At 41.4% G+C, this 17,296-nt stretch overlaps 1 long non-coding RNA gene across 1 annotated transcript; it reads left to right on the forward strand.

The window, feature by feature from the left end:
- The first annotated feature begins 11,901 nt into the window (after positions 1–11,901).
- LOC117283478 lies at positions 11,902–16,539 on the forward strand. The gene is made up of 3 exons (XR_004514455.1): positions 11,902–11,970; positions 15,505–15,612; positions 16,419–16,539. It is a non-coding gene; the product is annotated as an uncharacterized LOC117283478 (long non-coding RNA).
- The last annotated feature ends 757 nt before the right edge of the window (positions 16,540–17,296 follow it).

Below are 17,296 nucleotides of genomic sequence, written 5' to 3' on the forward strand. Positions count from 1 at the left end.
CTAACAAACTAAAGCTTGCTGGCGCCAGCACTGCGTTAGTGACTGTGACCATTGTGTGAGTTGTGTCACCCCATACAGCTGAGGGACTCAGTTAAGTAGTCTGAGTGCACAGGATGGAGCCAGAGTGGGACATGAGATGTATGCCTTCCCTTGGTTTCTCTGGAAAGTGTGATCATTACAGAGCTTACAAAGACTTTCCACTAATTACGCAAATGTCATTTCCTGTGTCTCACTTTGGATACTGAAATATTATTCTCCTTATGTTTTAGGAGACTCATTTTTAATTAGGAAGTTTTTCCTTTCTGTAACCTTTTCTTAAATTTAAAAAACATTCTTAGCCCAGGTGTCTAGGCTATGTAAGAATATATGCTCTATGATTCTCCATATTCCAAGAGGAAAAAAAAAAGATCCTTGAACATAGTTTCCAAGAGTCTTAACTGATTATAAATCCATTTTTTCTTATATGTCTGCAAAGAGTTTTCCAGTGAAGTGACCAAAAGCTGTTACTCCTAAATACAGTATCAGTATCACATCCTCGATAGGTTAAGTCTGTTCTCTCAGAAACTGCTGAACATTGAAGGGCAGCAGCCCTGAAGTTTACAGACCCATAACCTAGACAGGCAAAGGTCAGTCTAACAAATTAACAATACAAATAACATTTCAGAGGCTTTTAAGAACCATTTAAAGAGACAAGCTATTTTCAATCATCCTATATTTGAATACCAGATTTGTTATCTTGCTTTATTAAACCAAGCATTTCAATTTTCCCTTTTAAAAAAAGCTTAACATAATTTGTTGTGTCTCCCTGAAATAAGGAAAACTACATTTTCTTCAACAGTGAATAATTTTTTAAAGTTTTTCAGCCAGTCTTTCACCCCACTCAATGATTTGACTGCATCTTGAATCAGGATAAAAAGTTGTTTGGCTGATCTCCTTCTTTCCACTAGGAACTGTTTTGGATTACAGCTGCCTTCTTTTTGCTTGACAAAGATTGCAAAGCCCCAGCCCTGTCTTAATTCACCTGGAATCTCAGTCCTGGCTGCTAGCCAAGCTGTGAGTTATGGAATAACTGTTGGGGATAACTGTTGAGTCTCATAATAGAGGGGACTGGCAAAATCTTTCAGTGCCCTGCAGCTCGGCCAAACATTCATAAAGCCAACTGCGCTAGTTTTGGATCCTGCCAAAAAATGGAGGCAAGAGCTTGCATTTTAGTCTACTTCCTGCATGCCACACCATGTGGAGCACTAGAGTGCAATACCTTATTCATCATAAGAGAAGCACTGTTGTACTGGTAACTTCCTCTTCTACTTAGAGGAACAGCAATTTAGGCCCAGGAACATCTCATCCCAAAATCCTGCGAGCCCAGTAATCCACTTGTACTGCCAGGGTATCAGTTCTGTGACCCAACCCCTCCCACTCAGGATACCAAATCTCACAGATGTGCAAATCCCTTACATCAAACAACACAGTATTGCGTTTTAAAGCTGCACACTTCCTCCCATGCACTTACCTGCCACAATGTACATGCTATATAAATAGTAATAAACTATTATTTAGGGAGTAACGAGGGAGAAATTCTGCCTATGTTTAGTCCAAACCTAATTTTTTAAATATTTCCCACTGCTTTTGATTGAATCCAGATATATAAGTCTAATAGACATGGAAAGCTAACTGTAGATGTAAAAGAATTATACCTGTAAGTCCAAAAAATTAGTAAGCTAGGACATTTTTAAAAGAAAAGCAGAAACAATTTCGCAGGTCAGCCACATTAAGGAGCTTAATAATATTGGTGAATTCAAGAAAAGAATGACCTTACACTTAGTACTCTATTTCACTATAAGGAGTTTCAAATAAAATGATGGTAGAACTGAAAATTCGTGTATACTAAACAGCATAAAAATAGTACAGATGGGGATTAAGATGGGGAGTTGTTTCTCTTTCTGGTTTTGGAAGCTCTTTTCTGATTATCTCCTGATGGGAGAGGCAGGCTCATTGGTAAGACCAGCTGCATCTGCCACAGTGACCTGAGAAAACCACAGCATTGCTAGAATCGTCTTTAGAACACACAGTGTCAGCCACGTCCTTTACCCACTCCAAATACCTTTGGAAGTTCCTGATCCCAGCAGGAAAGTACTCCCTGTCTTTCTAGGGCAGCTAAGGGCGATCTGATCCCATTCAGACTGCTATCCAGCCTCTTTCCCACCAGCCATACAGAAATACTGGATCTAGATGTTGTTCCCTCTGCCTAAGGAAACCACCTCTGCTCTCACTTCAAGCATCACACAGTTCGCCTGCAGGAGGCTCCTTATGCCTACATACGCATGACTTCATGACATCTCTTATTCCTACCTCATGGCCTGCCTGCCTCCTCAGGAAACTGCTCAAGAGATTGAGATCTAGGATCTGCATCTACATTACTCACTAGAAGGCAAAACTCTCAAGGTTAGACACAATGCCTTTCTAGTTCATCATCCCTACAGCTTTATCAAGTCAAGTCATGTTTGTGGAATGAATGGCTTTCATTTGAAGCCACTCTGAGATATAAAAACCCAGGTTTAAGCAACAGAAGTAAAAGATAAAAAGGCAATGAGGAAACCATGGAAACTAACTTGATTTTTAATTAGACTATGGAATTCCTAAGTGCTGGTGGAACGTGTGCCTCTGGAACTCAGTGTCTTCAATTTTAAAATGTGACAGTTTAAGTAATTAACTCTAAATGACACCACCACCAAGTCCAATCTAGCTCCCCATCCTTGTGCTTCAGTCTAGTTTTCCTTATGTCATGGGTCCTGCCACTAAAGTAATCTTAGCCTTGACTTTGTAGCCAAAATCTTAGTGATATGAATTCAGTAAGGACTTTGAGCCCTCTGTCTCTATTTTCAACCTTTCCTTCTTGAGTTCATTGAAAGAGATGACCACAGAAAATATATAATTTGGCAGCAAGATAGTGTCAGAAGAAGACACAAATTGTGTGGTATCAGAAATAACATGTGCTAATCAATTTTCCATCATCACAATAGCAGATACCTGAGAGGAGCAGCTCCTACAAGGGAAAGGTTTATTTTGGCTTACCATCTGGAGATTTCAGTTCATGAAAATGGGACTTGTCGCTTGCAGGCTTATAAAAAGGCGGTAGTAAGTGCTGAAACTATTCAGCTCAAAGCCAGGACACAAAACAGAATGGAAAAGAGAGGGGCTTCAAAGGCAGGAGGCTCTCACCAGGTCCCACCTCCTCAGGCTCTGTTCCCTGCTGACAGTGCTGCAGGCTGGGACCAGGAACCTTTGGGAGACACTCACCAAAGCCATAGCAAATTCAAAGGAAATCTTTTCTTCTTTTATTTATAAAATTTACAAGGGCCGGGATTTAGCTCAGTGGTTCGGTGGCCTGCCTTGCAAGGGCAAGGACCTGAGTGACTTCAATTCCTGGTACAAAAAAAAAAAAAATTACAATTTGTTCTAGTCTATTTATAAAAATGCTTTGAAGGTCAAAGATATCAGCAAATAGATATTCAAAATATCCTGATATATATAACTTTCAAAAATTGACAAAAAATTAAAGGAAATATATGATCCTAAGTAGAGTCAGAAGTTACTGATTTTTGTACAGTCCGCCCTCCACGTGTGCCAGCTCCAGACTTGCAGACTCAGCCCATCTCAGATTTAAAATATTTGGAAGAAAGATATTTTCCATGTGTACTGAATGTGTACAACTTCTCTTTTTGCCATTACTCCCTAAATAATACAATATAACATCTTTTTATGTAGCATTTCCATTATGGGGTCTTGTGAGCAATCCAGAGATTGTTTAAAATATTCAGGATGCTGTGTACAGACTATAGGCAAACACAACTCCATTTTATGCAAGGGACTTGAACATCTTTAGATGTTAGTATCCGAAAGAGGAGAAATATCATGCAGATACAGAGAGACAACTACGTTCAGGATGTTGTCTACCAGGTAAAAAAATATATGAGTTCAACTTATAAATCTAATCACCAAAAAAAAAAAAAGGTATTGATTGCAAAAACAAAATCATCAGATGCAGACAGAATTTTCGTGGGCTCAGTTCTGTGCTGGCTGCCAACAGCAGGAAGAAAACCGTAACATTGGAGTATATTGTAACCAATTCAGAAGAAAGACTTCCCCCAAACCAAAGTCAAAGCGTTTTACAAATTAGAAGATATTTTAACTATCTGAACTTCAGGCCTGTGGGGAGAACACATGCCTAACACAGCTGTCTTTACAGTGCCCCATTTGCTATAAAGTACAGTAAAAGAGTCCAATCCCTCTAGGAATGAGATATATTCTTTTTGTCAAATGGAGTTGTGCTTTCATGATTTCCCACAAAACAGCTGCAAAAATACCTACAGTAGGGCATCTGGAATTCTTAAAAGTGACTTGAGGATTTGTGGCTAATGAAACATTGTGAAATAACACTCACCATGTTGTAAAAAATACCCTTAACCATTTATTAGCATTTTAAAAACAAAAATAAAAGGTGCTTAAGTATAACCTAGCTTGATTAGAAGAAAATGCTAACATGACAAAGCACTGTAAATAGATTCCTAGCCAGAAACCGATCTAGACACAGTAATACTAAGAAATTTCTTGAAAGGTATGAAGAACACTGTGGTAAAACCCCAGTGTGATTGCTGTAGCTTAGGTGTTTGATCAATTCGTGAAGCATAATCAGGAGTAACTTTCATGTTCTTAAAAAATGCAGTTTCCTATGGAGACCAGGCATTGTTCCCAGGGGCAAGTGGGAGGGAATTCTCTTAAAGATGTTTTTCATTTTTACCTCTCACAGAACAGGACTATTAGAATGAAAGCAATGGCCTTTCCATAAGAACTTGGGTCAAATAAACCATGTATTGTTCCATCTTAAAATGAAACATCTGGCTGATTTAAGACGAAAACTAGCTTAATTATTCTTGAGCATCTAACAGAGAGAGGTTAACTTCAAAATCTACACATATTTCCAAGCTAAACATAGATGGAAAAAAAACTATGAAGTTATTTTTGACTCAGGAAAGTAAATCTGGAGGTAATTTAGTGAACACAAATTACCACTGACAAGGAGAGAAATAATTTATTCTCCTGGTGAGTCTTTCTATATGAATGGGCAGCGTAGATCTGTCAGCAGGGAGAAGGCATTTGGGTGGATTTAAAATAACTGGAATCTAAGTCTAAAATTTCTGGAAGATAATTGGGGTATCATATGAAGTTTTTAGTCTCTTCAGAGAATTTTAACTTGTCAACTGAAACATAATGACAAAATGATGAGATATAAATTCAAGTGAAAGAAATTTTGTGGCCTCGAGGTAAACAGGGTGGAGAAATTGCTAACCCTGATGTATTTCTTAACAAATTCTTCTCTTCTAGCCTCACTTTTAGCGGGCTGTCAACCTACGGGTCATTTCCCGCTGGACTGTTTATGGGTTCAGTGGTAGCTCTGTTCATGAATGTAATTCTTTCCACGATTCTGGTCACAAACTGAGTTAGAAGAAAACTGAATCAAATTTTCCATCAGGTCAACATTGAACCTGACCGTTGAATTTGATTTGGTTCTCATTCAATTCGTTTTGAGCCCAAAATCATAGAAAGGATTAAGTTTGTCAGCCGAGGTACCACTGTATCTTCTTGGACATCTCGCCTCAGCTCTGGGGCCCCTCCCAGTGGTCCTGCCTTCACGTGGACCTCGGTCCACTTTGCTTGTGATCATTGCCAGACACAGTTTGCTTGGAAAGATGTCGTACTTTCTCTATTGGAGTGTGGAACGTGAGGGAGGAGTTTTAGGCAGATGTTAGACAACTCCCCTCTTCTCCATTTGAGTGTCATTCAAGTCTGGGAAGATGATCAAATTATCTGGAATATATAGAGTAAACTATATGCAGTTACATCCTAAAGAAGGAAACTAAAAATTATATTCTCAATTTGGCTTCTTCCATACATCTAGAGAAAAAAAAATAGAGGGAAAAGTGCTTTTGGTAAGGGTTTCCTCCAAGACACATTCAAGTTATTAACCTTGACCACCTGACCCAGACCTCTCACTACCATTCTTCTAAATTCCGTGGTGTGAAGTTTCCATGTGTGCTTCAAGAAAACCTTGTGCTTCTTACAGGTGCATTGAAAGGCTGTCACTACACTGTGTTTCCTTAAATTTGTAGTACTTTGTTTGCACGGAAGCAGAGACCAGCAGGGAAGGGTGACTACTAGTCTGCAGCATTTGAGCCAGTGCTGAGTCAAACACACATGTTTACATAGATCACAATGACCAACTAAACCTCAGAGAGCCTCATCTGAACCCGAAGAAAGAGGATTGACTACTTGCCTGCCTCACGATTTGTAAAACTCTCTTTCTTATACTTCAGAGTTATACTTCACAATATTATTCAGAGAACTTCCAGTAACTTCCTCCTTTGCTCTCTCTGTCATTTATTAGGAATAATCATGTAATCCCTTTGGTTAGAATATCCGATTAACTGTGCAGATATTCATGTGTCACTTTGAAGTTACCAAATAACTCAGATTTGTATCCAAGAATCATCATAGATGATCTCTTTCTGGGGTAAAGCAGTTACAGAACATCTGAAATTACTTTGTTGATGGAGATTTTGAAACCATCTTTTATCAGATCATATTACCAGATGAGATATGGTTAATCCTATGGATAATCTAAAATATTTCATGCATCTTAACCTAGTGATGTTACATAGACTGGAAATGAGATGTGTTAAAATACGAAAATCTACCTTAACTCAAAGAGAACACTACTGATCTATTCTAAAGCTCACATGAAGCAATGTAACCCATGGCCTAATTGCAATGACTCTTTATTGTGATGCATATTTGGGGGATTGAAGTGAGCCTACCTCATCATTCAGATAATTCTGTAATTTAGGCAAGTCTTCTTTACATCTCAGTGACTCTTGCACTCTTTCCTGGAGGAGGAGGGTGTGAGTGTGTGTGTGTGTGTGTGTGTGTGTGTGTGTGTAAAACTTGTGTGAATGTACCATCTGAGAGAAATGAAGGTTCGTATCAACTTTAAGAAGAAACCAATAATAAATTCATGGATTATCAGGTAGATAGTCTGACCAGTCACTGGGGGATTCCCAGTCACCTGCTGAGGGGACAGCAGGGGATGAAAGAATAATTTACAAAGAACAAGGAATAAAGAATGATGATGTTACTTCTAGGGGATCAGGAAGTAACTTTTAGCTCTCTCATGGCTAGAGACCACCTGATCTTGGCTCTGTCCTGGCTAAGACCACAAGCTCTGCATTAGAATTCATGATCATACAACATAGCAGGAGGCATGAAAGCAGATGTAGGGAACAGCAGAACTAATGTCCTTATTGAGCCAGGCTTGGAAAAGGGAGTATACTTGTGAAGGATAAGTCACAGTCAAAAAGGCATCTATGCTATCTTGAGGTCATGGCTAATAAGCCACTTGCATTATTTTTGCTAACTTCTTGATCTTAAAGAATGGTTGCACAGAGTCATAATTCTCAGCTGCAGGGTTTTCTTGCTATAGAGACATCACAACCTCATCATTCACTGAAATCTCGATTGTGACCTTTGGCATAGGGAAATCTATCTCTGAACACTAGCCAAGAGGTCAATTAGCAATTAATTCACAGTTAGGCCTTGGAGTGACACACAGTTTTAATCAGTAGCCAAATAAGAAGCCAAATCAATAATATGCAAAACCTGTTCAGTGCATTTTCAAGCTGGTCTCCTGTAATGGATTACATTTAATTTTTAATTATATCCTGAAAGATAATTTATGTAACTAAAACCAAAGATGTTTGAATTTTATTGAAGAGCTGAACTGACAATAACTTGGGAGCTAAAAATATTGACTAAGATAAATGCAAACCAAGTGACTTTAATATTACACTGTTCAGCAAATCTCACAAATGAGGTTTGGGCTGTTTTTTTGTTTTTGTTTTTTTTTAAGGATAAGAACATTGATTCTGAGCCATAGTTTTCAGTCCTTTTGTTAGTTCTGTGATCATTCCAAGAATTGTTTGGGAATTCTCCATTTTAAATCCTCTGGAAAAAACTAGTTCGTTATCCAATACATATTTGATTATTGGGAAGGGAGTTCATGCTTATGTGGAGCCATGAAACCAAATCACACAATTTTATGTTTAATTCACTTATGGAATTAAATCTAGGATACAGAAACCCCTGAGTGTGGAGAGACTCTTTTAGGAAAGTTTACAAGTAAGTTAAGAGGACTTCTCCTCTAGACAGAACCTTGGTGCTGAGGCACAGTCATGTTTCTAGGGGAAGAAGAAAAGCTACACACATTCTTTGAAGCTGTATTTACTACTTTAAGGGGGCAGAGACACAAGGGCGAGCTCAAGCTAGAGAAAGGGAGGGCAGGAGTGTGACATCATGACACACATGGGATAGGAGGGACATCTGCAGAAACTAGCAGATTCCTTCACAAGCAGAGCATTTATAGCTTTAAACTCTTCGGCACCATCCAGATCACATTGTTTTCAGAGTGCTGTTTACTATTAGTCTCTATTCTGAGATCAGTAAATTCAGAAACTGCTTCAAAGAGGGAAGCATGGGACAGAGAAAGGAGAACTGCCTTCTTCTACAGCAGCATTTTAAATTTGGTTTAATTTCTACTGAGAAAGGGAAATGCTTTGGAATGTAATTCCCAGAGCTGTGAGATATTCAATTTTGCCACCCATCCTTTAAATCAAATGAATGTAATATTCACAGATGTCATTTTTAAAGAAACCGAATGGACTCAGTATCTTAACTCCTTCTACTGCTAAGAAAAGTCAAAGGATGAATTGTATTTTCCATAAGGCAAACCTAAAAGGAAGCTGGAAATGTTTGACACCTATCTAACTGGGGTAATGGAGAACTAGGTGACAGCCAATTTATCTACAAGATTAGCTGATTTCAAAAAGAAAAGTAGAAGTGAGAATAGATTTCATACTTAAAATTTAAAAATAAAAAGTATACTCTGTGAACAAAAGGATAAAGATAAGTAAATTTTTTAAATGACGCTTATCTCCTGTCCAACCAAAGACATGAAAACAAATCGAAGGTCCGACAACCCATCCTTAGGACCAGTGCGGTGAAAGAAAGAGCTCCTACCCCTCCCGTGGGCGGGCAGCAGGAACAGCAAGAGAAACAGCAAGTAGCTCAGGCAACAGCACCGGAAAGGCCGTGGACATCAGACATCATTCCTCTTCTTCGACTCTTTACTACTCTTCCCTTCCTCCCTCCTCTCTTTCTCTCTGCCCTTTTCTTCTTTTTAGGCTTTCCTATGATACTACCCCAGGACTACTGTTTTCTCTGCTACTCACTACCGAAACCCAACAAGTGCAATTCACCCACTCTTCTGCTGTGAGGCTAACACAAAGGGGTTTGCCCAGAGAGTAGGGTGCTGGCAGCATCAGGGAGGAGTGGCAAGAGGTGCCGTCTGCTTCAGATCTGACATTCACCTCCGAGTCACTAGATAACCTGGTCGATGGAAGCGAGCTATTTCTTGCTGACCCTTAAAGTAACATGATTTACAATATCGACCAGAATTTGTACACATGTCCTTCAGTAAATCAAAACATGCCTACCTAATGACTCAGTCACCCAGTCTATTTGTGATTATTGTAACTGGTGGAGTAAGGGAAATAGCAGTTATGTACTGAAAAAGTTCGTGATGCTGCTCTTGCTGCCCTAGTCTGTGTCCTCCTCATTCTCACTGTTGAATTACTTACCTGTAGTGGAACTCTCAGATCTCATGGGTCAACAATCAGTGCTATAGAAAAGTACCTCCTGGCTCATTTGGATCAATACAGTCTACAACATCGAGGATGGGAGAGCTGTGTGAACCACCCATTTTCTGAATATAATCCTCTTTTCCTTCCAAGTGACCCAGAAAAAAATAAATGAAAACAACAATAAATAATAACTTTCATTTAAAATATTTACTTCTCATTATTATTATTAGAAGAGGAGGAGGAAGAAGAAGAGGAAGAGTAGTGAGGCGGAAGTTATTTGAGGGAATTCTTGGTGCTGAGAATAGGGAGGCAAACCTCATGTTAACACTCTTCACACTACTCACCTAAAGACAGACTTTTCAAATAATCTCACCCTTTTTAGACCCTTGCTATGTAACCAACAACGTTCATCTATACAACTCCTTTGTGTGTTGTAGGTACCAATGAATTCTCGTTGAGTTGAAGGCAAGGTATTCATCCAACCCAGATCTTGCCAAAATCTTCTCTAAAGGCAATATGTAGGTATATGGATCTAGCTTCAAGTCCTAGTTTCTTTGCTTACCAGCTACATGGTGCTAGGCATTTCAGGCCTGCCGTGTTTACAGTGAGAAGAATGAGAAGCAGGGATTTAGTTCAATGGCATGGCACCTGCCTTGCAAGTATAAGGTCCTGAGTTCAATCCCTGGTACCACAAAAGAAAAAAAAAAGATGAAGCTAGTGTTAGGACATGGAATACACACCAGCTTAATAAACTCAGCTTAATAATACACTGAGTGTTCAACCAGTGACAACCCCTACAAGTATGGATGCTCAGCAAAGATTAATCCTGATCATAGCAACAGTTCATGAGAGAAATAGTTTTGCAAAGTGAAATTTTGGGCCAACCACTGAAAAAAGTTACAGCATAAATAGCAAAATGAGTTTCATATGTATATTTAATGATCATGTGCTTTCTTTGCTTGAAAAACATTTCCAGCTTATTTATCTGGCAAGTGACACACGTAGCTTCCCACACTCACAGATGATGATCTTTATCCACAAAGTCAGCAGACCCTGCAGAGAAACTTTCCAAACTGGATCAGTGAACAGGGAACCACTAGCAACGCCATTATGCCTCATTTCACAGTTACTGAGAAAAACTAATATTAGATATTTTTCACTTTGAACAGAGTGCTCCTTACTATCTGTAAGTGAATTAAAGCATTATTATTTGTTGTTGTAAAAATTTGAAGACTGTTAATTTCAAAGGAGTCTAATATTTACCATTACAAACTTTATCAGTTCTTCAATCCAAATATTTCCCTCCCCTCCCATTCTGTTTCTTTCGTGTTTCGCGTCTCTGCCCCTTTTACTGTGGTTTCCTTCTCTCTCGTGGTCTGTCCTGCACAGGGCTGTCTCACCATGGGACCAGCCATAGTCAATGATTTGTAGCAAATGCTCCAGGGCCATCCAAATATGTGATTTACACTCAAGTAATTATTTTAAGGATTTTTCTCATTTCAAAACTTGAGAAATCTTCACATGAGAAGAGCTCAAAAACTAGGCAACAGCTTTTCTTTCGGAGGATATGTTGACATACTCAGCAAATAATCTGCAAAACACTATGGGATGTTGGAGGCTGTTTTTCTATCGAGACAATGTGTGTGGCTTGAAACTCACATTTGTGCAACATGTTTTCTTCGACTGGCTTGCCAGGTGACCAGAATCAAAAGCAGGTTCTTAAAAATTACCTCCTTCGTTCCCTGTCTCCCTGGGTGAGGGGCTTCAGTGCATTCCTACTGTATATATGTTTTGTTTTAACGCCCTGTGTGGCCTTGCTTAGTTTAGATTTGAACTCAGTTCAAAAGAGCACAAGTCCAGAAAAAGATTGTGCAAGAGTTCCATGTTTACGCTACGCCGTACGTTCTCAACAATGCCGGCCACGTAATCTATAAACATTAATTTAAGTTTTATGAGATTACCGATCAACTTTTCAGCGAATACTACAAATTTCAAGGCAAAAATGGAGAAAATACTAAAAAAAGCAATGCTTTCCAGAGTTTATATAACAATGAACACGAGTTCATCTGTCAAATGAGTGAGGCAGACATTTGTGTACCGCTGACTTTGGGCGTTGCGCTGTTGCTAGGTGCCCAGAGGAACACAGACTGAACAGGACCTGTCCACAGCCTCGCGTTACAGGCTCTGCTCCTCCTAGGGCCTCACTGCATCTGATTTCCAGGTATCGTACTAAAGACACGATTGTACAGTTTCTACCTGAGGAAACGAACTGGTCTAGGGGAGTACAATGCAATCGATGAGTTTCAAATTAAGTTTCAAGGTTGGGTAAGAGAAGAATGTTTTTATTAAGTGATTCCTCACATTTTCCCATCATTATCAGTTTTAATTTACTGACAGTAACGACAGGCGCTATGTTTATTTAGCAATCCTTACGTGGCTGTAAGCATTTTACATATAATAGCTCCTTTAGTTCTCAGAACAGCTCTTGAAGTGAGGTACCAGTTTTCTTTTGCTGCACAACTAACTCATTTGATCTGAGCACCACAGAGAGCGACCATTTTTACCATACCCACAGATTGTTCAGAGCAAGAAACCATACAGGACACAGAGATCCAGACAGGAATGGCTCCTTCCTACTCTGTATGTGAGGTCTTGGTTGGAAGTGACCTGGCCAACTGCCTCCGGCTACTCAAGGCTCAGCTCGGTCAGAACTAAGGGCTGGAGGAACCATGTGTAACCTCTCCACACAGCTTGGGGGCCTCACAGCATGGTGGCCTCAGAGCACTTGGACTGCTTCCATGGTAGCTCTGAGCTCAAGACCAAAGGCTCCAGTAAGCAAGGCAGAAGCTGACTGCCTCGCATGCCCATCCCTGGAGCCTTCCTTCCTTCGTATTTCACTGCTCAAGAAGGCAGCCACCTGCTCAGAGTCAAAGGGGAACAAGGGACATAGACCTCATTCTCCTTAGAAGCGAGGGCAGAGAACTTTCAGCCACATTTAAACAGTCACAGATTGCTCTTATTATCATCACATCAGAGCCAGGAGGTGCAAGCAGCCTGTACAAGAATCAACACAGAACAGCAGGCAGAGGCAAGATGTGAAACCATGTTCTTTGCCAGTAGCTCTGCTGCCTCAAAAATCAATCCTGCAAGTTACTCAACAGATATTTTGTGAGGGTCTCTGCTCACACACATGCCAGTCTCCGCTGACAGCTCAGGGATCCAGGACCAAACAAAGCAGACAAATGAGTTGTATCTTCTTTGTCTAGGAGACATATGATAGAAAAAATAGATATATGGTGTACCGACAGCTGACAGCCAACTAAAAACGTGAGCAGGCCAAGGCGGAGTCACAGCTATTTATGCAATCGTATCGTTTCATGTGGGGAGCCCTGGGAGACTTCCGCGAAGATGTGACAGGGACTTCTTTGTAATAATAATAATAACTGTCCGTCCTGTGGATTTCTGGGAGGCTGGCATTCAAGACAAAAAAACTGAACACTTGAAGGCCTGCAGAAGAGGAGCCAAATGGAAGGAGTTCATCCACCAGTACCAGGAGAAGAGCAGGAGCAAAGGGACAGGATGGTGTTTGGCAGGCTGGATATGTGCAGCAGATACTCACAGGCTGTGAGCGGACATGGGGTCAGGGACATAGTGAGGCTCGGACCTTTTGGGCCTCTCTGGAGGGCCATTCACTTGCAGTGATCTTGGGGGCCACCGAAGGGAGGTAAACAGAGAGTGTCAGGATTTGGATAGACTCGGAGAGGCAAGAGCAGAGACAGGACCTGTCCAACGAGGAGGCTACGGTGGTGCTGCAGTGGAAAACAGAAAGACAGGTGATCAGTTTAGAAAGCAAAGCTGAAAAAGCTGCTTATTGGGCTGTGCAAACAATTGAGAAGTCGGGAGTCACTCTGGAACCCTGTCCTGAGAAACAAAGAGGACGGCCGCTATTCGCTGAGACAGGAGAAATTGAGGACCATTAAAATGCAAGCTCATGTTGGAGACGCCAGACGGAGATGGTGACTACTCAGGCTCCACCTGGAATGTGAGGCAGAGGAAAACGAGCCCGGGGCGGCACCGCCTCAGACCCCAGAGCCTTCCTCTCTTCCTCTGGATTCGTTACCTCCACTCTGAACACTGCTAACGTTTCTGCGCTGTTGTTTTGGTTTGCAGTGCCAAGAAATGAACACACTGGGCAAGTGCTCTTCCACTGAGCAGCACCCTCAACCCCCACTTTTTTCTCTTTTCTTTAATGAATTTATTGGCATATTGAATGTATAGAATATAATGACAGTCACTGTTGGAAACTGGTGCCTTTACATAACCAATCTTGGTTCTTATATTTTCCCCATTCCCCTGCCCTCCCCTCAACCTTCCCTCCCTATCTACAAAGACTTTGTTTTTTTGTTTGTTTTTGTTTTTGTTTTTGTTGTTGTTGTTGTTGTTGTTGTTTGAGACAGAAGCACCTGGGCCGGCCTTGAACTTGTGGTGCTCTTGCATCCATCTCCCGAATCACTAGGATCACAGGCACGAGCCACTGTTATTGCCAATCCCAACCTAAAAGTCTCTTCTTCACCTGCCCTGTGTTCTCTATTCATTGCTGTCCTGATACCATGAAAGTCTTCACCCTGGCCAGCTGCAGCTTCACCTTGATCAGCTCTTCTGCCCTTCGCCTGTCACAGAAGTCCAAATAATTGCTGCCAGATTAATCTGAAAATGCTAATCTCTTGTCACCCATCTGGTCAGAAACGCCTACAAGCATTCACATTTCCTTGGCAGATTCCATGGATTCCAATGCATGGAAAAAAATTACTGGAAACAGTGCTAAGAACAGATTCTCTGGCCCATGCCCCAAAAGGTGTTCTCCTGTAAGTCTGAGAGAGGACTTGGAATCTACATTTGGGAAACAACTCAGCAGAGCTTTGTTTGGTTGGGAGATGTTCATGGTGGAGGGCAGAGACCTTCCCACCTCAGCTGAGCCAAGAGGTTTCTGAGTAGGTTTGGTAGGTGCTCAGGCTCATAAACGGCAGTGCTGCGCCAGGTGCTCAGAAGATCAGCAGTGACCAAAAGGTACACAAAAGCATATGCATTTTTTTTAAGCTAGCACATAGTGTACACTCAGAGATACAGTATCAGGCAAATAAATCATTTTGTCTGTGGTTTCTTACCTACTATGTGCATAATATTCTGAAGGCCAATTCTTCAGTTAATGATTCCTGATCTTAACTCCGTTCTACTGGCCAAGGAACCCAAAGTCTCAGTAAGTTGAATGAACTCTCATAGGACCATTGAATCAGTCCATGGTGGGGAAGGCTTAGGTCCAAATCCTGGCTGTTTGCACCATCTATGCCAATAGCAGCACCTCCTGAGGAGGCCTCAGCAAGAAACTTTTGTGCTTCTGAGAAAACTCATTGAAAAGTTGGTCTTTCCTTTTCTGCCCCTCCCCTTGGTTCTCCTCATTCGCTATAATCAGGTTTTATCTCATTATTTTATGCACTGTTTCTTGGTCACTAATAAGATCTTGTTCTGCACGGTAGTCACGTCTCACTCCTCATCTTGGTTGAACTTTTAGCAACACTGGATATGACATGCCGCTTCCTTCTATAAATGTGCTTTTTGGTATTTTCAATCCCACATAGGACCTCCATATCTGTAAAATTACTCAGTGTACATGTTACTCTTCCATTGCTGTATACACAAAGCCCAACACCCACAATTTAATGGAGGAAAGGTTTGATTTAGCTCATCCTTTTGGCAGATCCATTCCTGGGTGGCGAGGCTTTAAGGCAGAAGGACATGGTGCGGCAAAGCCACTTGGTTCCAGGCAGCTGGAAGCACAGCAGGGGACAGTGCCAGAGAGGAGCAGGTGAGAGACATGTGCAGTCACCCACACCTCCATCACCTGGCCAGACACACCTGGGAGTGTACTCTACTGATCTGCTGGGTATTTCTTATAAAATTGATGTATCAGGATTCATGGCACACTCGGTGTTCAAAGAACATCTCAAACTTAGCCTTCCCAAGAGATAGCTAACGTCCCACCACTAAAACTTTGGTCCGTTTGAGCTGGAGAAGTAAAAATACAGCCCTGAATATCCCAAAGGCGGCAGTTTCTGTCCACCAATATTGTGTTTTGCCATTGGTGAGATATAGCAGGAGCTGACTGGGCATAAATGGCACTGTGGAATTTTTTTAAATATACAGCAGCTCCACGACTCACTTTCAGAAGTTCAAGTTCCCATTAAATTTGTTGTGCTGTGTCTAGGACACCTCTCTACACATAATGTAAGATGCGTGTTTTTTTCAGAAGCATCATATTGAAAATGATCCCATGTCTAGAGAAAAGCTAGGCCCTGAGGAAAAAAATGATACCTGAGCCTGATCTTGCCCTATAATCTGCTGAGTTGCAATTAATATGAAGATACAGCGACAATTTCATGGTTTTACTATCTGAGACAGAAACTGGCCTCGTGGGAAATAAACAAGATCACAGACAGGAAGTGAGAACCTCTTTCCTTCCTTCAGGGAAGTATCCAGTGGCCAGTTACTTCACTTTTAACTTTGGGGGGCCACAGGGTCCTCCTCAGCTATTCCTCTCTCCATCCAACCTGCTGTGTGGGCAAGCAGCCCTCCTGTCAGCCAGTCCTGAATCTATGCCACTCTTCATTTCAGTCTCGGCTTTGCTTGGTTCAGATCCAAAAAGGCAGGAATCAGACGAGATGCCAGACATCAATGGATGGCCGACCTCAAGTCCGATGCCATACCTGTGGCAGGGAGCGTGGGACTGCGTGTTTCCGACAAGAATAAGGTTCCTGAGGCTGGCATTTCTCGGTGAAAGGGACTACTTTATAGTAAATTCTGGCCTGTTGTGGAACGCGTCATTGCAAATAGCAAGGAAGGAAGTTGTTTTCCTGATAGCACTCCTGAGGATGCAGCTTACAGATAATGATTAAAGACAAATGATGGGGTAGGAATCCAGCGCTCTGGGAATCACTGAGGTGAGGAAGGAGACTGAAATGAACAGGATAGGTGGGGACTAACATAAAAGAGCAGACTTGACCCAGGGAAATGTCTCCCTGAGCAAGCGTGCACAGGGAGACTGCAGATCAGCCAAAGAGGAATGACTCAGATTTTACAGAAACAAAAATTTAAAAGGACAAAAAAAAAAAGGAAGATATTGGTTGGATTGCAGCCAGTTTCTCAGCCCCAGACATCTGGAGCTAAGACAAGGGAAGGTGAGGAGCCGTTCCTGCAGCAGCTCCTGCCCCATTGCTGGGCTAGTTACGGAGGATATTTACATTAAATTAACGTGGCTGCTATGGCTGTGTTCAGCACTTGGATATGCGGTTAAATAATCAGTGTGGTTTGACTGCTGGTTGCTTTACTGTGGTTAAATAATTGGTGTTGTCTTGGTTGCAAGCTACTTTAAAAACATATATGTGCACTTGCTTCTCTCTAGCTGTTTCTTCCTCTTGAGCAATTCCCACAAGCCTGCGGCAGACAGTGGCTGACCCGCTTTCAAAGGCTGCTCCCGACCCATTGCCTGTGCT

Source organism: Fukomys damarensis, unplaced genomic scaffold (assembly GCF_012274545.1).
Source record: "Fukomys damarensis isolate Sample0158 unplaced genomic scaffold, DMR_v1.0_HiC HiC_scaffold_4, whole genome shotgun sequence".
NCBI classification, from domain to species: domain Eukaryota; kingdom Metazoa; phylum Chordata; class Mammalia; order Rodentia; family Bathyergidae; genus Fukomys; species Fukomys damarensis.